The sequence below is a fragment of the Beta vulgaris genome, chromosome 8 (assembly GCF_026745355.1).
Source record: "Beta vulgaris subsp. vulgaris cultivar EL10 chromosome 8, EL10.2, whole genome shotgun sequence".
In the NCBI taxonomy this organism is placed as follows: Eukaryota; Viridiplantae; Streptophyta; class Magnoliopsida; order Caryophyllales; family Amaranthaceae; genus Beta; species Beta vulgaris.
In genome coordinates, this window is record NC_079209.1 from 23,974,889 (window position 1) to 23,999,886 (window position 24,998).

The 24,998-nt window shown below is 35.7% G+C and overlaps 1 long non-coding RNA gene across 1 annotated transcript; it reads left to right on the top strand.

Moving 5' to 3' along the window:
• The first annotated feature begins 23,849 nt into the window (after nucleotides 1–23,849).
• Nucleotides 23,850–24,421, top strand: LOC130589962 (uncharacterized). The gene is made up of 2 exons (XR_008967476.1): nucleotides 23,850–23,902; nucleotides 24,047–24,421. It is a non-coding gene; the product is annotated as an uncharacterized LOC130589962 (long non-coding RNA).
• The last annotated feature ends 577 nt before the right edge of the window (nucleotides 24,422–24,998 follow it).

Genomic DNA, 24,998 nt, shown 5'->3' on the forward strand with positions numbered 1-24,998 from the left:
ATTGAACATGGGAGGCCTTTGCGTAGAGTAACATTCCTCAAGTTTCTCGGTGGTATTCATTGTTCCTTAGATCTTTTTCTCAATAGGGTTTCCTATCTGTCGTGAGTTCTTGCTCTGATACCAATTGTTATTTCCCTAGGAAGACTACAAGAGGGGGGGTGAATTGTATGTGTAGAAATAAACGTAAGTTTTTGTGAAAATTTAAACTTAAACAATTATAACAAGCTAGAGGAACACAAGGGATTTTTACGAGGAAAAACTTCTTGGGCCCAACAAGAACAAACAACCTCGACCACTAGGGATTTTAAACTCAACTCTTTCACTAATTAGGCCAAACAACTTTGTTACAACCTAATTCTATTCTCGAGCCACACCTGAGTTCCTAAACTCAAGTTCCTAAGCCACTGTTCCCTTAACAACAGTTCCTCTCAACTTCACTCGAAGTTTTCTCACTCTTATTAGCTTTACTCAAAGCTTCTCTCTTACAGAACTTCACTCAAAGTCACCTTACCCCAAAAACCAAAATACAATTGATCGAAATAAGGTTAGTGGAATTAAAGTAAGCAAAGAACAAATGGCTATTATGAGAGAATGAAGGCACTGACACTTATTTAGTTAAACTCACTTAATTACTTAGTCAGACACACTTTGGAACTTATTTAGACTTCAATATTTATAGTGACAATAATGTAGAACGTGGGAATTAAAACTATGTTCATGTCGAAAACCATTATCCCCTGATGTTCCTTCCCTTAAGGAACACGTTCCTTAACACATCCCATGATCCCATGATCACTGCTTTGGACGTGGACATGTTATTGTTACTGCTCCTAGATTATAGGAGTTACTTGAGCTTTATCCGGAAATAAGTTTAATTTAAAACAAATTTAATATTAAAACTGAAATTAAATCTTTTAAGAAAATATTATCTTTTAAATAAAATATTTAAAAACCGAATAATACTTTTCTTATCTTTTTAGAAAAACAAAATCTTTTTCTCAAAAAGATTTTCCATAAAAATTGATTTTCTCTTAGATGAAAAACGGTTACCTATTATATAGGCATGACTTACTCAACTTTCATGATTGAACCGTTACACTGCTTCAAGCCTATGTCTAGTTCCCTTTACTTGTTAAGTTCCTTTAACAGATTTGATTAGTGCCTATTCATTTGTTCCTTACAAAGGAACAAACTCTCATTCTCAATTAAGACTGCCAATGTTCCTTACCAACATTACTTGTTCCTTTACAATGGAACTAGAAAATAAAACGCCTTGCTTTATTATTCTTGATCCAATGCTGCTCCAGTATCAACTTGGGAAACATCTTCACTTTAGTCTTCGAAATCCTCACTTGACTTCTTCCTTGACTTAGTATTCTCTTTGTTCCTTTCGATGATACCTTAAAAATCATACACTTAAAATACCTTATTAGTTCACTACTTAGTTTGCATCTTTGTTCTTTTGTCATCAACAAAACTAGGGTTCAACAACAGACTTCATTCATCAATGAGGATAAAACTAATCCTCTCATGTAAAAGCTTTTTAAATTCATTAAATCACATTAGACAACCTTTATGACAACACATCTAAAACTGAATATGCCTCATCAGAAATTCACACTACAATCCTATTCAACCTAACACTGAATAAATGCAACATGGAGTATATTTTGGATGTTTCATCCCATATTATCATTGCGGTTCACACCAACACACACACACACAAACAGAGACAAACACAAACAAACAAAGACAACGAGAGGCAAATAAGGACGAAGAGAGACAAAGAGAGGCAAACAGAGTCAAAGAGAGGCAAACAGAGATAAAGAAAGACAAACAAATACAAAGAGAGGCAAACACATGCAAAGAGAGGAACATAGAGACAAAAACCAAGTAAAGTAACCTACTCAGTTCCATAATTGTAAATTAAACCAAAAAAAAAGGCATCTAAACATTAGGCTTAAATCAAGTAGAAATCATTCAGGCCTCTACTTCACGCTGAATTGATTTGTTGTGCAACATAATATTTTCAATTTAGTCGAGAAGTAGAGCTTAAAACATGATAAACATGCATCTACACACACAATTCAAATTAAACCCTAAATCAACTACCCTAAAGCAAATCATCTTAAAGGCAACAATATGTGCTTAAAGGCAAACATGAACTAGAATCAACTTAAACCAACTCAAGGCAATTCAAATCAATCAATATTGAAGCAAATCAAATTAAAATAAAATAACATCAACCAAAATGACCCTAAATCCTCCAAAGTTATGCAACATTCGAACCTTACACATGACCTAAAATGACCTAACATCAACCCTAAATCAACTAAAATGAGGGAAAATGAAATAAAATCCACCAAATCAACTTAACCCCTAACGACTTGAAGTAACCCAAATGAACTTAAATTACCCTAAATCAACAAAATCAAGCATGACCGAAACCATATACACGACATAAAATTAACCTTATATCAAGTAAAATGACGGAAAATAAAGTAAAATCCGTCAAATCAACTTAATTCAACCCTAAATCAAGAAAAAGTAACCAAATGAAATTACATTGCCCTAAACAAACAAAATCAAGCAAGATATGAATACTCAAAGTCACCTATAATGACCTATCATCAATATAAATCAACTATAATTACACAAAATGGACAAAATCATCTCGGATGAAGCAATATTGAACCATAATCAACTAAAATTAGGGATAATGTAGTACAACCAACCAAATCACGATAAAACAACCCTAAATCAACTAAAATTAACAAAATCAAGTGAAATATACTTAAATCAAGTGAAATGAACATAAATCATTCAAAATCAACTTAATCAACATAATTACCATGAAATCAACTTAAATCATAACACAAAACATTAAAAAATTAAACTGAAATCATAAATCTACACATGCAACCTAAAACGCAAAGAATTTCATGCTTCTAACTGCAATCCAACAAGTAGTTCATTCAAATAAATTAAAAAAAACAGAGGAAAACTTAAGGAGTTGACCGATCTCCCGCAAAATAATTTAGAGGACTCTCGAAAACCTACTCTTGATGGCTTTTATACCAGAAAAGATAGGATCGCCATGAAAAGTTAGAAGCCGTCAGAGCGAGAGAGAAAAATGCGGTGATGTTGCAATTAGGGTTTTAGAGGGAGTTTTGATAGGAGGTTGGTAGGGTTAGATGGGGGATGTTGGGAGTAAGTAAGGTTAGGTGGGAGATGGTGTGTTTTAGTTGGGCTTAATTAAATGGATAGAAGGTAATATTGTGGGCCCTTTTTACCATTTAGAGTACAATTTATAAATGTAGGGCATGTTCTCCCCAACATATTTTTAGTTCAGTTCAGTTCAGTTTAGTTCAGCTCCATTCTTTTAACCATTTTGTTAAATATTATTATTATGTTGGTATAATTTATTTTACTAATTACTCACTTTTATTACTATTATTATTATTATTATTATTATTATTATTATTATTATTATTATTATTATTATTATTATTATTATTATTATTATTATTATTATTATTATTATTATTCTTATTATTCTTATTCTTATTATTCTTATTATTATTATTATTATTATTATTATTATTATTATTATTATTATTATTATTATTATTATTATTATTATTATTATTATTATTATTATTATTATTATTATATGTTGTTGTTGTTTCTATATATTATTTGTTTATTATCGCTTTCCTCATTATTATTATACTTATTTATTAGGAGGAACATGGTTTAGGTCAAAGCACAAATAAACCCACGTTTTTTAGCCCATAAACCAATCAAATCGCGTCAAAATGGTTTATGATGCAATTTTTGGGGTCCGATCTAATCATTATTTTTATTACTAAATATTATTATATTATTAAATATAATTATTAAAATAGTAATATGTTATTAATACTTCTTAGATATTATTGTTATTATATAATCATCATCAAGTATTAATATATTAATAAAAATAATATAAAATAATAATAATTAATTATCATTATTATCATTAATTATTATTATTATTAATTTATGATTATTAATATTATTTATTTATATCTATCATTTAAAAATATCCAAAATACTATTATTATTATTCATTATTATTACTTATCATTATAATTATTGTTTAATATTCATATTATTATTGTTTAAATATTATTTATATATTTATTACATTCAATTTAATTCAATTCAATTCAGTTCAGTTCAGTTGTTCTATGCCGAAGAAAACGGGCCCGTAGTAACAAATAAGAGACACGCCTAAATGGTAAAATCTAGCCACATTTAAAAGATGGAGGGAGTATCTTTTCCAATTAGCGTCCATACTAAACAACATTTTGCGACCTATTGGCAAGTGGTGACCAAAGAAATCGTACCATTATGTCATTGAACGTAGTGGTGTGAAATTAGGATCAACTATTGACATCCTTCCCACTGAGTTGGCAATAGAGGTATGCTGCTTATATACATTATCAGAGATAGCTCTTACTCGATATAATAGTACTTAATGCTGCCTGCTGGTATAATTTGTGTCTGAAAAATGGTTGAATGTTTCTACATTCTTTCCTCTAACTATTTGTGCTTATCTCGAAGGCTTCCCCGCATTCGAAACATCCTGTCATATTTCATTGGGTACTTGGAATACACAAAAGATTTTTATTGGAATACCTCCCCATTTAAAACAAGCTTGTAAAACTAACAAGGGAACACTTACATCTTTATGTGGGTATCCTCGAATGAGAGAATCTGCTATAAAGTAACCTTCTGATTCTTGAGTGTCTAGCATTATTAGTTGCCCTCCTGTATATATACTGGACCATGATATAGGTGATGAGCAAGTTTACATTTCCTTCTGTTTCCTGTGCTGTGTTGAATAAGTAATTCAAAGTTAATGTGTGTAGTTGAAAAGGTTTATCTTTCTTTAGACTTTTGGTGTGATAAGTCTGTTTGTCTTATTCTACAGTTACTTTGTTTTTGCTATATAATAGCCCAGTGTAATGTGTGATAAACATGAGAGTAATAAAAGGAATTCTCCCTGTTGACCAACTCTCCACTATTTTATAGTAGATAATTTTTTCTTTCCTCAAATCCCAGGAGTTGTGGGAAATTGTTGAGAATGGGTATGTGGAACCGGCAGAGCCACCGGTAGAACCCGATCAGAAATTGCGTGAAAATCGCAAAAAAGATGCGAAGGCATTATTCTTCATCCAGTCGGCATTGGATGACGACATTTTTCCCCGAATTTCATCCACTAGAACAGCAAAGGAGGCGTGGGATACTATAAAGCATGAGTATTTTGGTGACAAGAAGGTAATTGCTCTCAAACTTCAATCCCTTAGGTCTGATTTTGATAGTCTTCATCAAAAAGAAAAGGAAGCTATGCAAAATTACTTGTCTAGGGTGTCAGGGATTGTCAATCAGATGAAGTCATATGGTGAAACCATTGATAATGAGAGAGTTGTAAGTAAGGTTTTAAGAAGTCTAAACAAGGAGTTTAGGCATGTGGTTGCTGCAATAGAGGAGTCTAAGGACCTCACTAATTATACATTTGATGAGTTAATGTGTTCTCTCATATCCCATGAAGAACGAATTAACAAGTATGATGACAAAGTGGAGGAAAAGGCCTTTCAAGTGAAGACCGAGAATTCTTTCAAGGGGAAGGCATAAAATTTTGGGAGCCATGGTAGAGGCGGTAGAGTTGGCTTTCGAGGTCGCGGGTGAGGTCGTGACAATAGTAGAGGCAGAGGTCATTTTGGTGGTGATGGTGGAAGAGGTAGGAGTCATTTTAATGATTCCCGTCAACACAAAAGCCAAATACAGTGTTATTACTGTAAAAAATATGGTCACAAAGAAGTTGATTGTTGGGTCAAACCATTCAAACAGAAAGATGAAAAGCCATAAGCAAATTTTTCCGAGCAAATGGAAGGAGAGGTAAAGTTGTTTATGGCTCATTCACAAATGCAAGAGTTAGAAGGCAGCAATGGAGTGTGGTTTTTGGACAGTGGATGTTCAAATCATATGTCAGGAAGCAAGTCATTATTCAAGGAGCTTGACGAGTCCATGAAAGGGGACGTTCGGCTAGGAGACAACAAGAAAATGCAAGTTGCAGGGAAAGGTATCATCGCCATCAACACTATGCAAGGTGATATCAAACTCCTTTATGATGTGCAGTATGTGCCTAATCTAGCCCATAATCTATTGAGTATTGGCCAATTGATGAGTAATGGTTATAAAATTATGTTTGATGATGATATGTGTGTTGTAGTTGATAAAAAATCTGGCCATAGTATAGCAAATGTCCATATGACTCGTAATAGAATGTTTCCATTTGATGTATCAAATGTTGTGAACAAGGCATTGATTGCTAAAAGGAATGATGAATCTGAGTTATGGCATTTGAGATATGGGCATTTAAATATGAAAGGTTTAAGGCTTTTGAGTCAGAAAGCTATGGTAGTTGGATTACCAAAATAGGTGATCTTAACTTTTGTGAAGGGTGTGTGTATGGAAAACAAAGTAGAACCTCTTTTCCTACTGGGAAGTCATGGAGAGCTTCAGAGTGTCTTGAGCTTGTACATACCGATTTGTGTGGACCTATGAAAACTGAGTCGTTAGGCAAGAGTCGGTATTTTTTGTTGTTCACAGATGATTATACGAGAATGAGTTGGGTCTATTTCTTGAAACTCAAATCAGAAACATTTGAAAATTTTAAGAAATTCAAGGCACTGGTTGAGAATCAGAGTGGTAGGCGTATTCTTGCACTTCGTACTGATAGAGGGGGTGAATTTGTATCTGAAGAATTTAACTCCTTCTGTGATGAGCATGGCATTCAAAGAGATCTCACAGCACCATATACACCTAAGCAAAATGGGGTGGCAGAGCGGAAAAATCGCACGGTGGTAGAAATGGCTAGAAGTATGCTTAAGGCGAAAGGGCTTCCAAATGAGTTTTGGGGAGAAGCAGTTGCAACATCAGTGTATCTCTTGAATATATCTCCCACAAGGGCGGTTTTCAACCGCACACCATTTGAAGCATGGAGAGGTAAGAAACCTCAGGTAGGCCACTTAAAAGTCTTTGGTTGTGTAGGATATGCTTTGGTTAATAACCGTACTAAACTTGATGAAAAATCTGAAAAATGTGTCTTTGTTGGTTATTGCTCTCAATCCAAAGCATATCGCCTATATAATCATGTGAGTGGCAGAATAATAAGTAGCAGGAATGTAAAGTTCAATGAGGAAGCTCGCCTAAGGTGGAATGTAGCCCAAAGTGGTATTGCTCATCATATTCCAGCAGGTTTTGAAGCTGACCATTTGGAACTAGCTTCACCAGCAAGTTCTACCTCTTCCTCACCAGCAAATTCTCCACCGTCTACACCACCTCGCAGCAGCAGCAAGTCACCGGGTAACTCCTCCACCAGTAGCAACTCTCCTGTCAGAAAATTCAAGTCTCTGGAAGAAATTTACAACTCTTGTAACTATGCTTTGCTGGTTATTGATCCCACTGTGTTTGAAGAAGCGGCTGACCAACTTGCATGGCAGATTGCAATGAGAGAAGAAATGCAAGCTATTGAGAAAAACCACACATGGGAGTTGGTTAATGTTCCAGAAGGAAAGAATGTAATAGGATTGAAGTGGGTTTTTCGGACAAAGTATAATATTGATGGAAGTATTCAAAAGCACAAGGCTCGGCTCGTGGCAAAGGGTTACTCACAACAACAAGGCATAGACTTTGATGAGACATTTTCTCCTGTTGCTCGATTCGAAACAGTGAGACTTTTATTAGCATTTGCTGCTCACTGTCAATTACCTGTGTTTCAACTCGACGTAAAGTCTGCCTTCTTGAATGGTGATTTGGAGGAAGAGGTGTATGTTGCACAGCCACAAGGCTTTGTTGTTGATGGTGCTGAAGATAAGGTCTATAAATTAAGAAAAGCTCTTTACGGGCTAAAGCAGGCTCCGCGCATGGTACAGTAAAATAGACACTTTCTTCCGAAACAGCGGGTTTACAAGGAGCGATAATGAGCCACTCTCTACTTAAAGAGACATAATAATGGTGATTTTTTACTTGTATGTCTTTATGTAGATGACATAATTTATTTGGTTCCTCGGAGTCTTAGTTTCAGCTTTCAAGTCTGGTACAATGGAAAATTTTGAGATGACTGATTTGGGATTATTACAATATTTTTTGGGTCTTGAAGTGAAGCAAAGGTTCAGATGGAAATTTTGTGTGTCAAAAGAAATATGCTGCAGATTTGTTGAAGAAGTTCAATATGGAGAAGTGTGAAGCTGCTATCACACCTTTGAATGTTGATGAGAAGTTGCATCATGAAGACGGGACTGAGAAAGCAAATTCAAGGCTATTTAGAAGTCTGGTGGGTGGTTTAAACTACTTAACACACACTAGACCTGATATTGCTTTCTCTGTTAGTATGGTGTCTAGATTTATGCATGATCCTACTAGACAACATTTTGGTGCTGCAAAACGAATCCTTCGTTATGTTGCTGGAACAGTTGGGTTTGGCATTTGGTATACAAAAGTTTCAGATTTTCGATTAATGGGCTTCACTGATAGTGATTGGGCAGGAAGTTTGGATGATCGTAAGAGCACTTCCGGAAATGTTTTTAGCCTTGGCTCTGGTGCTGTAACTTGGAGCTCAAAGAAACTAGAAACAGTATCTCTGTCATCATCCGAAGCAGAGTATATAGCAGCATATACAGCAGCTCGTCAGGTACTTTGGCTAAGAAAATTAGTTGCTAATTTGGGTTTAGAGCAAGCTGAAGCTACAGAAGTATTCTGTGACAGCAAGGCAGCTATTGCAATAAGTAAGAATCCTGCATTTCATGCTAGAACTAAGCATATAGATGTGCAACATCACTTCGTTAGACAACTTGTAGCTGATGGGAAAATAGCACTGAAGCTCTGTGGTACAAGTGAGCAAGTTGCTGACATTTTCACAAAGTCCCTTCCTCAAAGCAAGCATGATTTCTTCAGGTTGCAGCTAGGAGTCTCTGACTTTGAATTAAGGGGAAGTGTTGAATAAGTAATTCAAAGTTAACGTGTGTAGTTGAAAAGGTTTATCTTTCTTTAGACTTTTGGTGTGATAAGTCTGTTTGTCTTCTTCTACAGTTACTTTGTTTTTGCTATATAATAGCCCAGTATAATGTGTGATAAACATGAGAGTAATAAAAGGAATTCTCCCTGTTGACCAACTCTCCACTATTTTATAGTAGATAATTTTGTGATAAACATGCTGCAGTGAATTATATCAGAATCTACCAGATTCTCATCCGAAAAAGAAAACGCACACGCAATTGGTAAATGTCTTTAACTAGCTTTTTTTTTCCTTCATTATGTTTACCTTCTTTATTTTCCTCTATAAGATCGGCAAAGGCCTCTAATGGCAAGGTTGGGGAAAAGTTCAACTAGCAAAAATTGCTTTCTTGGAGCTTGTCAGCTTTGCCACTAAACATTTCACTGAAATTACTGTTATATATTTAATTCAATTAGAAAATTTGAGACTATATACTTTTGAAACCATAGGGATGATTATTGGGATTTATGGGTTTATTTTTGATGATTCATTACTTGCTAGGGGTTAATATATTGAGCTATGGACAAATGTCTTTGAGTGGTCATCTGTTCGATGACTTTCTTATAAATGAAGCTTTGGATAAAATAGAAGTCGTTGGTGGCTCCTTCTGCTTAGCGAATTGGCAGGTTGGCCAGAGCACTGACGTCACATCATACTCAAAACATGAAGTATGCAGTTCCCAATCATTCCTTTCCTTTTTATCAGAGTAAATATATGTAAATATATTTCCCATTCCTACTATTCTGTAAATATGGTAACTAGGTTATCTTGTATCCTTGTACTCTTCATATATATAGTGAATAACATTACAAAGCCTCCTTAGGGGAGTATTCACTTATCTTACATGGTATCAGGCGAATACCGGTCTTCACTTTGCTTCTACCTTACTTCTTTTCTTTTCTGCCATGACCGAGGCCAGTCCTCCCCCGCCCCCAGTCACGCACATCTATCATCCCACCTTAAATGTAACCAATGTCATGGCTCTAACTCCTCTTGTATTTGATCTCGAGAAGGTGCAGTACAATCCTTGGGCCACTCTCTTCTGCAACACGACCAAGGTGTAGAATGTATTGGATCATATCGACCCCAAAATCAAGCACCCCAAAGATGTTGATGATGCTCTATAGGAGAGATTGGATGCTATTGTATGTCAATGGATATATGGCACAATCTCCACCGATCTCCTTCTCAAGATTCAGGATGACAAGTCCATTGCCATGGATGCCTAGGAACGCCTCCGTAATATTTTCCAGGATAATAAGGGCACTCGTGTGGTGCAACTCGAGAATCATTTTGGAAATCTCCATCTTTCCCAATTCACGTCTCTTGTGGCTTATTGTCAAGCTATGAAAACTGTTGCTACTCAACTCCTCGCCGCCATCGACCATCCTATTTCCGACGAGCGACTTGTTCTCCAGTTGGTGGGTAAGTTAACCTCTGATTATCGTATGGTTTCCACTTTAATTTAGCAAACTTCTTCCCTACTTTCATTTGACAAAGTATGCTCCATGCTTGAACTTGACCGTATTAGTCGTGAGAAATCCGAAACAAACTCTTCCCCATTTGGCACGGTTCTCCTCGCCGGTGAACTGCTGTCCCACTCACCATCTCAGACCACCTCAAGTGGTGCTGGTGGTAATCAGGTTTCTATTGGACATAAACATCACACTGTTTATGTTAAAGGGAAAGGTAAATACGAGGGCCACCATAGTAAGAATTTCCATTCTGGACAGATTTCACATCAGGGCCGTATGTCCACTCCTCCGCAGGCCCAAACTATAGTCTTCTCTCCTTGGGCTAATCTGTGGGCCCAACCTGTGTACTACCCACCCTGTTTGTTTCCTTCTCAGTCTCAAGGGCGAGCGCCCTCTACTGTCCAACAGCAGCCTGGGGTTTTGGGCCGTGCGCTGCCCCTGGTAGTTATCAGCCCACTGAGTTGCCTACCTTTTTCAATGCATTATCTCTTCAACCTCCGGATTCTAATTGGTGTATGGATACAGGGGCTACTTCACACCTCATGAATGATACAGGTATGACTCTTTCTATGGTTAATTGGTGTTATTTAAATTCTCACATTTTGGTTGGTGATGGTTCTAAAATACCATTTAAGGGATTCATCACTCTTTCTCTCTCCTCCACCTCCCCTCCCCTTACTCTCACAATTATTCTTTATGCTCCTAAAATTATTACAAATCTTGTCTTTGACCGTCAATTCACTTCTTATAATTCTGTTTCTGTTGAATTTGATCCTTTTGGTTTTTCTGTAAAGAATCTCAAGATGGGGAGAATCTTGACCAGGTGCAATAGTGTGGGCAATCTTTATTCACTGTCATCTACCTCTTTTCCACTATCATCATCTCCATCTGTTTTTGCTCCTTTATATTCTGAAGTGTGGCACAATCGTTTGGGACATTCTAGAGCTCAAGTCCTTAGTTTTCTTTAAAACCATAATTTTATTCAGTGTAATAATAAGCCCACTTCTTGTGTTTGTTATGGATGTCAATTAGGCAAATATTGTCATCTTCCTTTTTCTAATTCTCACACTAAGCCTTATGCTCCTTTTAATATTATTCATTCAAATTTATTTACATACCCTATTCATAGTCCTTCAGGTTTTCCATATTATTTGTTGTTTTCGGATGATAACTCTCATTTTTTATGGGTGTTTCCTCTCCAAAATAAATCTGATTTATTCTCTCATTTTTTCCGTTTCCATGCCTATGTCCAAACTCAATTTGGCATCTTTATCAAGGCTTTACAACGTAATAATGGTTGGGAATATGATAATGAGCAATTCACTTTGTTTTCTCAAACCTATAGCATGATATAACGTCGTTCTTGTCCTCATACCTCTTCCCAAAAATGGCAAGGCGGAGCGGATGATTCGTAATATAAATAATATTTGTCGTTCTCTCTTATTTCATGTCTCTCTTCCTCCGTCTTATTGGATCGAATCTTTAGATATGGCGGCATATTTACTCAATATCCATCCTACCCCTCTTTTTAACAAAGCTCCTTCCTATGATCATCTTTGAATGTTTGGATGCCTTTGTTATCATAATCTTTCAATCATAGAGGGTATCGCTGTCTTAATCTTGCCACTAACAAAGTCCTTGTATCTCGCCATATCATCTTTGATGAAGTTACATTCCCTAATTCCTCCCAGTATACTCCTAAACCGTCGGACTTTGAGTTTTTGGATGTTGAGTCTTCTCCCAATAGCTACCCCCTCTCTTCATTTCTTCTGTAGCTCATCCCCTTTGCATTATCCTTTAGCACCCAACTCTCCTCACATTGGGCCTCTTGTTCAGCCCACGCCAACTCTAGTCCTAGCCAATCTGTCTCCCACATGCAGCCCTCAGCCGCATTCCTACTCTTCTTCGCGTCTGGGCCCAGATGCTCTTTCCCCCTCTTATTGCGCCTAATTGCACTTCATCTCGCCCACTTGCTAAGTCTGCTCCTCACGAGCCCATCTGTTCCTAAGTCCAGCCAGTCCACTCCATGCGTACTCGGGCTCGACCAGGTATTTTTAAGCCTAATTCAAAGTATGCGAGTCTTGTCCTTGTTACTTCTTCCTCCCCCTTGATTTCCCCCCCTTCCTAAATCTCCTTTGCATGCTCTTGATGATCCCAACTGGTATAATGCCATGTGTGATGAATATAATGCCATCATTGACACTCATACTTGGGATTTAGTTCCTCGTCCTCCTAATGTCAATGTTGTTCGTTATTTATGGGTTTTTGCTCACAAAGAAAAATCTGATGGTACCTTTGAAAGACATAAATCCTGTTTGGTGGCTAATGGTAAGAGTTAGGAGGTAGGGGTTGATTGTGGTGAGACTTTCAGTTCTGATGTGCGACCTACTACCATTCGCATTGTTCTGAGTTCGGCAGTTTCTCGCCAGTGGTCTATTCATCAGCTTGATGGGAAGAATGCATTTCTTCATGGTGATCTTCAGGAACCTGTTTATATGCATTAGCCTCCCGGGTTTGTTCATCCACAAAAACCTAAGCATGTGTGTCTTCTTCGGAGATCTCTATATGGCCTTAAACAGGCTCCATGGGCTTGGTATTAGCGGTTTGCCACTTATGTCCTTTCTTTGGGTTTTGTTAACAGCAAGTGTGATACTTCTTTGTTTATTTTCCGTCGTGGTACGAAACACCTTATCTTCTCTTTTATGTGGATGATATTATTCTCACTTGCTCTTCTGATGCTCTCCGCTCTCGTATTATTTCTCTCCTGAATTTTGAGTTTGTCATGAAGGATCTTGATTCGTTATCTTATTTTTTGGGTATCTCTGTCTCTCGTACTCAGCATGGCATGTTTCTATGCCAACGCAAGCACGCTAATGAGGTTCTTGCTCATACTGATATGTCATCTTGTATGTCAGCTGCTACCCCTTGTCGATACGAAGTCTAAACTTAGTGCTACTTGTGGAAAGCCTGTGACTGATCCTACTTTATATCGTCAGCTAGCTGGGGCTCTTCAGTATCTCACTTTTACTCGCCCTGATATCTCTTATGTCGTTCAGCATGTGTGTCTCTTCATGCATGCTCCTCGTGAGCCTCATTTTCACGCTCTCAAGCGTGTTTTATGATATCTTAATGGTACTCTTGACTATGGCATGCATCTCTCCTCTACTCCTGCTTTTGGTCTTGTCTCCTATACAGATGCTAATTTGGGTTGCTGCCCTGACACTAGCCGTTCTGCATCGGGATACTGTTTTTTTCTTGGTGATAATCTCATTTCTTGGTCTTCTAAAAGATAGGATACTATGTCTCGGTCGACTGTTGAGTCTGAATATCGTGGCGTTGCTAATGTTGTCGCTGAGACGACTTCCATCCATAACCTTCTTCTCGAGCTCCATTGTCCCACGTCCAAAGCCACAGTTGTCTATTGTGATAATATTACTGCTGCCTACATGTTTCATAATCTCGTGCAACATCAGCATACCAATCATGTAGGGATGGACGTCCAGTTTATGGGTGAGAAGGTTGCTCTTGGCTTCATTTGTGTTCTCCATGTTCCTTCCTCATCTCAGTTTGCGGATATCTTCATTTAAGGCCTTCCACAACCTTTATTTGTTGATTGTCGTTTCAGTTTGAGCATCCGTCCTCCTCCTGCTTCAATTGAAGGGGTGTATTAGAGTAAATATATGTAAATATATTTTCCATTCCTAGTGTTATGTAAATATGGTAACTAGGTTATCTTGTACCCTTGTACTCTTCATACATATTGTGAATAACATTACAGAGCCTCCTTAGGGGAGTATTCACTTATCTTACACTTTTATTGTATGTGGCTTTTGGAGTTAAAAGAGGTATGTGGTTTATCTTTGACCTAACTTCTATTTAGCATTAGGCATTTCAAAGGATCTGATTTATAAAGAATGAACTTTATGCTGGTGTAAAAATTACTTAGACTCTGACCTTTGTTTATCTTTTCATTGAGGTTTTCCTACCCCTTAGTAATTCACAGGTGATCAATTGTTGATTCTCCTTGCTTAGAGGATAGCTACACTATTTGCTATAGGATTTTAGGAGCTAGCTAGATGTAGGAAAAATGACCTCCACATGATTCTCCTTGCTTCTGTAATACCTATTCTCTTGCATATGCCTTGCGTGTTTGCCATGTTATATTTGAACTTCAACTCCATATATTGAAGGTTGAATACACTAAAAGTGTAATATTCTAAAATCATAAGCATGTTTAAGTGAATAATCAACTATAATAATGTAGTTAAAATTTTTTTTTTTTATCGTTTCACTAATTAAGCAACGTATAATAAAAGGAATATAGAATTACAATATAAAATTTACCAACTTAAAATGTTAATATCTATGTGACGATAATTTTATTTCATGATTTCATGAGTTAAATAAAAAGGTTAGCTTTTGTTGTTAATTCACAAAGTCACAAAGATGTCCAATTTTTCACTAAGGCTTACAAAGCCACGTGAAGTAAGGTCAGAAGTAATGTAATTTCTGATTTTTGGTTTGAAAAAAAAAACAAAAAAAAAAACAAAAGTTCCATGGTCAATACTCCATTAATGTTGCCTTCTTCTTCACCCTTCCATGGCCATTTGGCACACATGCCAAGACACTTCCGCCTTCTTCCTCTGTCAAAATCTGTCACCAATCCCTCTCCTTAGCTTCTTCAAGCTAAAAATTCAGAACATTTACTTCAATTATCTCCCTCCCATCCACTGATTTTGTGTTCCCAATTTCACTACAAATAGCCATGGAAATCCCTCACCAAGAACACCATCAACAACAATCCTCATCCTCTCTTCTCTTACTAATCAGAATTTTAGCCAACAACTCGTCGGAAAATATGACCCAAAGAAACCCAAAAAGAAAACCCCATATTCACACTCTCACTTTCCTCTGTTTCGGGTTTTAAACACCACCACCACAGGTTGCCACCAGTCGCGCGACGCCGGTCTCGCACCGCGCTTAGTCGCACCCCCACCTCGTCGTCGCTCGCCAGCCACCTGCGCCACTCGCCGGAGATCAGCCATCACGCACTCACGTTCTCTCTCTCACTCGCACTCTTTTCGCTCGCCCTTCTTTGTCGCGCTGCTGTACGTGCATAACCACCAACGACCCGCAACGCGCGCAATCGTCGCCGCCAGTGTCGTTTCCTGGAACTCCCCCCTTGCCAGAATTTTCATTGCCTTCCCTGCTCTTAGTAGCAGAGGTGATGAACATTCTTTCCTTTAAATTCTGATTTTCTTAGTTTTTAATTAAAGCCCAAGTTTAATTATTTTGTTAGTTATTTTAGTTTGGGCCTAGGAGAATACATTTGGACTCAACTCAAGTGTTTATAATCTGAATTTTATTATGTTGGGCTAAAAAGATAGTTTGAACTTGTTGTTTGGACGTGTTATGTTTATATTCATGGACTGATTTAGTTAGTTTAATTAAACCACTTAGCTTATTTCCTAAAAACTATTAATGGGCTATATTTCATGACTTCTAAAGTAGTTGAGTTATTAAAAACTAATTCAATGAGCTTGTAATTTATAATATGAGTTTAAGTTAAATTTACTTCACTAACACGTAAGTTCACTTATAATACCAAGATAGCTTAACTTAGTAGTTTTAAGTGACTAAATAATATTATAATAATAATGGTTCTATTATAGCTTAACTTAATTAGTTTATTGATAGATGATTAACTATGAACTCAATTAATAATAATATACTTTCGAATGGTTATAATATGTAATAATATAACTTTAAGTATGATGTATCGATAATTCTAAAAGTATCCCTAAGTGAGTTATTTCATTTATTAGTAGATTAAAGAGTGACCTTAAGAAGTTTATAACGACTAAGAAATAATGACCTTTAATGAGACTTTTACGACGTTATAAGGAACGTTATGACGTTATTAAGCGCTAGCAAATATTTAGGCTTAAAAGCTAAATAATGAAATGTTCATTAATAAAACTATTCTTGATTAAAGAAGATAAAGGATATTACAAGCCTCCCCTAGCTATCAAGGTTGTTAAGCAGGAATTCAGGTAACGTCTACTGTTAACACCCGCATTCCCCTTCGAAGAATGTTTTATGATCATGATTAATATTATGTTTTATATTTGCGGGAAATGAAATGTTTTATGAAGGTTATGATGATGCGATGCTATGAAATTATGAAACGATGATGATGATGTTAAGAATGAAATGAAAAGAATATAATTATTCATGATGATGATGATGATGATGACGATATGCTTAAAAGAAATGAAACATGATAAATTCAAGTGAAAGATGGTTCTTGGCAAGTATTCCGTTATCCCAAGTCGTGCACGTACCTTCCGGCCGGTTAACCACCTTCCGTTTAGTGAGGGCTATTGTCCTCGGATGGCACAATGCATTTTAGGCAAATAACGCCACCTTCCGTTTAGTGAGGGCTTTTGTCCTCGGGTGGCTGCCTTCCGTTTACGATGTTACTATGTTATGGGGAGACGTCCCTTCTGTTGTTCTAGCCAAGTTACCAAAGTAAAAGATATATGATGATGAACATGATAAATAAGATAATGTAACATACAATGATATGTTTGTGAAATGGTTTTACTTATTCTCTTCTCCCTATTTATAAATAAAATGATGTGAAATGAATTTACGTTGTTAGAGTATTATGTTACTGAGCCTCGGCTCACGACGTTTTGTTTTATGTTTTAGGTACCGATGGTGATAAAGGGATGGTGTAGCAGTGAGGATTTATTATAATATCTAGACTTATATAGACTCTCATGCATGGTTTTAATTTAAGTTTATGTCAAAACTCTGACTAGTAACTAAGTTTCTATTAATCAAGACTAATGTTGGATCCGTATTATGTTTCATGTTATACAATGTTTAAGTTTATGATTTTATGTTGCCTTGTATTTTTCTTATGGAAAGTACGACGGTAACGCGCCGAATATCTAGGTTCCGCTGCTAATAATCGATTAATTAACTTAACAACGATGATTAGAGGTTGGGGCGTTACAAAAAGAGACTAATGTACTTGTTTTTTTAGGACTTGTTCACCATGCTGTTTGTCAGCAAGGGTAGAAAGTTTCAATTTTATTTTTTAAAAAAAGCTCAAGTGCTCCAGTTATATGGAAAAACTGTAGCACTTGTGTAACCAAGTGTTCCGATTTTCCCTTAGCAATTGGAGCCTTGACTTTTTTTGAGCATAAAATTCACAAGTGCTCCGAATTTTAATAGATACGGAGCACTTGTGAACCTAAGTGCTACAGTCGAAAACCGAAGCACTTGATAAATGCTTAAATGGTCGTATGGCTTCAACTATTAGTCAAATACTGTGCACTTGTACGGTTTTTAACCGGAGCACTTAATGTTTTTTTCACTAGTGTTAGTAGTTGGAAACTTAAGTGAATATAAGAAGTTAAAAGTACTAAAGGAAGAAAGTGATAAAGCTGTTGAGGTGATCAAAATTCATATGACCTATCTAAAATATGCTAGATCAAATGTTCAAGAAGGATTCTTTGATCTTTTTGGTAGGAACATTACCCTAAAAGAGTCATTAAAATTGTTAAAAATGAAAACATAATGTTACTAATTAACAATTGATGTTGTTGGAGGTTCTAGTGAGAGCGGACAACTCTTGGTACTTGGATAGCGATTGTTTAAAGCACATGACTGGAGACAAATCAAGATTTCTCTCAGTAGAAGCTTACCAAGGAGAAATTGTGGCCTTTGGAGACAACAAGAAAGGCGAAATGATCGTCGTTGGTAAATTGGAAGGTCAAGTTTCATTACTACATAATTGACCTTAAGTAACACATTTAGGTAACACTTTTCAAATTATAGATTTTCTATTTATTAAGTAACACTTATGTAACACTTTGTCCATTTGTAACATTTAAGGTAACACTTTTGTAATATGTAACATTTTATAGTAACACTTTTGAAATGGTAACACTATAAACTTTGTAATAGGTAACACTTCTGAAATAGTAACACTATGATTTTTAAAATAAGTAACACTTCTAAAATATTAACACTAAAAACTATAAAATAGGGATTTTAAAATTTTTATTTAATTAATTAGCTTTTATATATTTTTTATAGGTTAATAAAAATTAGAAAAAAAATAATACTAAGCCAAACATTCATTAACCATTGACGATTTTGGCGTAATTGTTTGAGTCTATGAAAGCCAAAAAATTAGAAACCCTAATCCCCCAAATTATATTTCACTTTTCCTCGTCCTTCTTTTCTACTCTATCCTCTTTCCATTACTACTTTTTCTTCAAGCTCCATTAATGGAGTTCAACCAAACTTTTACATGTTTTTGTTCAATCCTAGCTCAACTTTCGCTAATATCGTTTCTCAAAATTTCGCATTTTTGTTCGATCAAATTTCCATCTAAATTTCCTCATTAATTTGCGATTAATTTCTCGCAATATATCTCCATAAATTTCTTCTCGAATCTCCTCCTTTATCTTCTGTAACTGGTGAAACCGTGATTGAAATCATCATATTTCAGTCGAAAATTTGTAATCTAACTTTTCGTTTTTCATCAAATTTCACCTGTAGTACTACTCGAATTCATTTGAAATGTCGGAATCAAGATCACTGCTTCGAATTATTGAAGTTCGCATTAATCGACGAGGTTCAATCGGATTTTATTGTTGTAAGTCATTTGTGAGAAATTCCTTCATTACTGTACATATATTTTTGTTCTCAATTCCTTTTTTTCCGAATACCTGCTTCATTTCGTTGCTTTCGCTTGATTTTTATTATTACTAGACCAAATGTTTTTGCTGTTGTTGACGAATTATCCATATCATTACCTAAAACTTACTGATTCGCATATCTGTCAATTGATTTAGGCACTCAAATTTACTCTCACGCGCTCGACTTATCATTCTATAAAATTTGATGGTTAATTATGCTTGAATTTATGAACAATCATCTGTATTTTTTATTTGCTAATGTTGCCTACGTTTTGCGACGGCGACGATCTGCACTTACCACCTACAATTGGTTTGCGAACCCTACAATTAGTGGTTTCCCGACACCTGCAATCATCCATTGACGATGATTAACTTTTGCCTGCTTCACTGAGTCTAAAATAAAGGATCTGCCATTGACGATGATTATGAGTTTTTAGAAGCTTTCTTGCGATTTTTTTTCTCTATATTGTCAATTCCACTCACAATTCTGCGAGGTTTGTACAATATTGCTTACTTTTTGTTTGTTCAATGTTACTTACTGTTACTAGTTGATACCTCTTTGAACACAATTATGAAGGTTGCTTCTACAACTCGAGTTAGTATCCATCGGCTCGGAAAGAGGCAACCTATTTGTTGTTACTAGACTCAGACCGGTTGAGGTTACTAACCCATTTCTTAAATATAGGAAACCATTTATTATCTAAAACCAGTCTCTTAAGTTTAAGTATTTGACTAATAAAATATGTTGTTGTGAAATAAGAGACTATTTCCAAGTACAACCGGTTTCCTTGATATATTTTATTTTTTTAATTCAATTTTTTCTTAACATAATACACTATTATACGTATGTATTCTTATTGTGAAGATTTAGGAGACTACTTCTAACTTCAACCGGTTTCCTAAAACTAATAATTTTAAAACTTAATATCTTTTTAATTAATACTAATGCAGTATAAGTTTTATATAAAACTATTTACTTTTAAAATTATGCAACAAATACAATAGAAAAAAAACTACCTCTCCTAATATTACTCTAGATTGTGATTAATACCTGTAACCTGTCAAAACAAAAAAAAAAAAAAACCAAGCCATTGCTTCTTGCGCCATAGCAACTTACGCCATAGCTTGAACAATCTCATAGCTTCAGTCGACTCGCACACCATCCCTACAACCACCACTCCCCATAATCCAAAAATTCTCCCTCATAATCCAAATTTTTCCATCAAAATTTCACCTTTGCTTTCGTAAAATTCATAATCAAGGCTCTCACATTGTTCAAGTTGTGATTCTCGTCAATTATTTTTCGTCAATTCTTCTGGAATGTGTGATTCTTTTCGCTAATTTGTGATTCATTTGGGAAGAAAAGACATTTTCGAAAAAGTATAAAATTGGTGCTGTAAAGGTAATTTCAGCAATTTTTTTTATCTGCCAAGCAAGATTTTCATTGTTATATTCATCAATTTTTGATTCTCGTCAATTCTTTTCATCAATTCTTCTGGAATTTTTGATTCTTCATCATAAAAAAGAAGTCAAATTTAAGTGCTTCCTCTCTTCAGATTCTGCAATTTCTTCGGTAAAATTCTCGAATTTAACTAATTTTTTTTCACTTGAATTGTTTGAGGAACTGGGTTGAATGTAATGGGAATTGGGTTTGATTTCAATTATTTGATCTGTTGGAAACTGCGCTGGATTATGGAGTTGAAAGTAGAAACTAACTAAGATTATAACTGCATTTAAGTTATCAACGATGGAAAATCGGAAATTTAGCTTGATTTTGATTGATAAAGGGCCTCCATTTTACCAAGAACATTACAGGGAAACCTAACATCATGTTGTTACGGGACATTTATGCAAGTAGTGTGAATGTGCCATGTTGGATAGTGTGTGTTTTAATTTGCAAACTATTTGAGAATGGAGGAAAATGTGTGTGTTTATTGAGTGACAAGTTAAGAATCAGTATCTAATTTGGCTGTGATGATCAGTTTTGGGATCTTTCTTATGATAATGTTTGCCGATTTCGCTAAATTTGGATACACATCTATGAATAAGAAGTTCCATAGATGCTGATGAAAAGGTTGAAGAGGGCTGATTTTTGAGACATGGAGTCCGCAAAATTATTGCTCTGATTTTTTTTTTCTTATTCATTCTCTTCATAATCTTCTCGCCTGCCTGAATATCTGTCTGTTATTGCTGTGATCTTAGTTACCAGTATAAACGTAGACAACAAACTGGAAGCAGGGCACATGAAAGTTCTCCAATTGTTATTCCAATTGCAGAGAGATTATTGTGAAATGTGAACTATGATATGATCAACTTTCCTTCTAGCAAAGATCTTTCTTATATATGATTATATAAAAGCACACATGAGTGATTAGTAACAGTAAGGGGGGTATGAAGGATTAAAAAAAAAGTAAAAAACTATTGCTTATCATACACACATCAATTTTATTTATTTTATATTGCAGGATACATCGTTAATTTTATTTTTTTAGCAAATTGCGCTCAATAACGAACCCTAATCTATCGTGGTTCAATCTGCTAATCATACTCGATTGGTTTTCTCTGCAAATTACTCAAGGTGAGTGCTTTTGAGCAAAATCTCCATATTTTGTTGTTTATGAACCGAAATAAGTTCCAGATTAATCCGAAACGAAGATAATTTTACTTAATTTTTAGTGTTGTTTCGTGTAATTCTTGGGAATTTCGTTGAAATTCAATGGCTTTCTGTGACTTTATGCTATTTTTCGTTTTCTAGGTTGAATTTATAAGTTCTTTGTTCGTTGATGAAGGAGAGTTTCTGAAAAAGAAAATTATCTGCGCTACATACTCCATTGATTCAACTGCAATTACACAAAGGTCGGGGATTCAAACTGAATTGCGATGTGCTACATACTCCAATGATTCAACTGCAATTACACAAAGGTCAGTGCAATCCCGGGAATTCAAACTGAACTGAATACTCGATTGATTCAATCTGCAATTACTCAAAGGTTGGTGCTTATTTTGAGCAAATTATTTATATTTTTGTTCTTTATGAAACCAAAAAAATCTAGACTGAATTGTATGGGTCATACTCTAGCACTTGTGCATAAGGTTCTAAGAACATGCACTCAGCCACCAGCACTCCTATACATACCAGATTTCAATGTTATTGCGGAGGGAGCCGGGAGCGGTAAAAGTTAAATTAGGCACTTTATAGTTGCCAATTGCCACTAAAAAACACTAGGTTAAAGGGTATGTTTTCACACAGTATTCTTTTGCCATCTATTTTGACATGAAATGTTGCATTGTTGACCTTCTTGAGTGTCTTTGATTGTATCACACTTTGAACATATAAAATAAGTTTACCATCATTATTCTTTGCAGATGTGTGGGTATATATTAATTGTTGTTTGTTTGCTTCATTTGTTACTTAAGTCATATGCTTAATCATAGTGCACGTCTAATTATTTCTCTATCATGCTTTTTTGACCAGGTTACTGGGTTATAACACCAAGAAAGAAAGGAAAGAAGCAGCAAGTATCCCAAGGATTCGTGTGCGTGAACTGTCTGAATTTAGTAAGAAGCTAAAATAGATTCACAATTTATTTGAATGTAGTTACCCATTATCTTTTTTCGTGCAACTGTGCTCATCATTTCTACTTGTGCAAAACACTTAGAAGTCCAGAATTAATCTTGTTGACATATTCTTAAAAGTACTACACAAGCATTTACCAATTACTTATTTTGTTGTAATATCTAATTACATAGCTGGTTGTGATGCTTATCATTATGCAGCTACCACAACAGTGGGGCTTAGCCTAAGTTTATGGAGTTATTTTAACGCTTTCTTTATCATTATAGTACTCCTAAGCAAACTGAATCCAAGGGGTTGTTTGGAGTTACAGAAAATAAAATAGTTACAAGAACTGATAAACAAAAGTTCAGAATATTAACACTGGCAGCTCTTATGTGTCTTCAGCACCTAGCTTTTATGTCCTGCACTCCCCACCCCCTCCACTGCCCACCCCCTGCACTACCCCCCTCACTGCACTCCCCACCCCCTGCACTCCCCACCTCCCTGTACTCCCCACCCCCTGCACTCCCCCCCCTACACTTTCCCACCCCCTGCACTCCCCCACCCCCTGCACAGCCCACTCCCTGCACTCCCCACCCCATACACATCCCACCTCCATACACTGCCCATCCCATACACTGCCCACCCCATACACAGCCCACCCCATACACTCCCCACCTCCCTGCACTCCCCACCCCCTGCACTCCCCATCTCCCTTCTCCTTTCTCTATTAGATTATACTTTTTATTGCTGTGATTGTGAAAAACGTGAACCTGGATGATGCCGGTTGCTTGTCTTTGGTTTAATTCCCCTTTTTTAGCTTTACAGCAGACTTGATCATCCTTTGAGGCTTGGCTGGATGGTGGAGACAGATAGTTGTCATTGACACATTTGAATTGAAATAGTTATGTCAGTTGTTGATTTTTTCTGAACTTTTTCATGACAGTGTCCTCGTTAAGCTCTGGGCTCCAAAGATTGTGGCTAGTATGTTTGTCGTTACATGATTGAAACTATCACAAGTAGACGACAATTAATTCCTGATAAGGTAACTTCGTCACTCATTAACATCTAATATTTTTTTGGGATTGAAAATATTTGTGAGGAACGAAAAGAATGTTATTGTTGCTCATACTAATAAAATACATATTTATACTAATTCTAATTATAATTATCTGAAATTATTTTGTAGTACTTTCCAGGGATTCCTAGCACGTATTCCCAAGAGATGATTGACGAGTTAAGAGATATGTGGGTGGATTATTTAAACAATCAAACACAAGACGATGGAGATTGAAGACGACGGTCAAGTTTGAATTGTACATATTATTTAATTATTTTAGAATTTTAGTTGTAGTAGCTAGCATTAGATTATAGAAATTTTATTTTAAGACATTATTAGAAGAAATTGATGTTTTGAATAAAATTGATTTTGTATATAAATTAAATGTAGCAAATATTTTTTTCACGTGATGAATAAAGCAAGAAAGTCGTTATATTTGATAATATTGTTGTGGCTATTTATAAATTGTTATACAAACCTGTCAAAAAAATAAAAAAAAATAAATTGTTTTAATAGAAAAAAAAGAGTATATACGAAGAGCCGCAAATACATGGTAATGTATGTATTGTAACATTTTACTAAACCTAAGAAACCGGTTGTAGTCAATAAATGGTTTAAAGGGTAAGGCAAGGAGACCGGTTTTTAATGTTAAATGGTCTCCTAACCTCTTTATATTTTTTCCATCGACCTTATCTATAAGACTGGTTTTACCTGTCAACTGGTCTCCTAAATAAACAAGGAAACCAGGCATTATAACCGGTCTCTTAGCCTAGGACACCTGTGAGATGGAGATGTGTTATAGTCCGGTTTCCTAGGCCATTTTTAACCGGTTTCCTAGGCCTTTTTTGTAGTAGTGAAACTTCGATCAAAATATATTGCAAGGGGATTTCCAGCAATGAAATATGATCAGTTTGTGAGACTTGCAAAAGGAAAACATGCTAGAAGTTCGTTTAAACATAAGACAATGGTAAGTTCCATAAAACCATTGGAACTCCTCCAGATGGATTTATGTGGACCAATAGGAATCCAATGTAGAAGTGGAAAGATGTATGTACTAGTCATAATTGATGATATTTTAAAT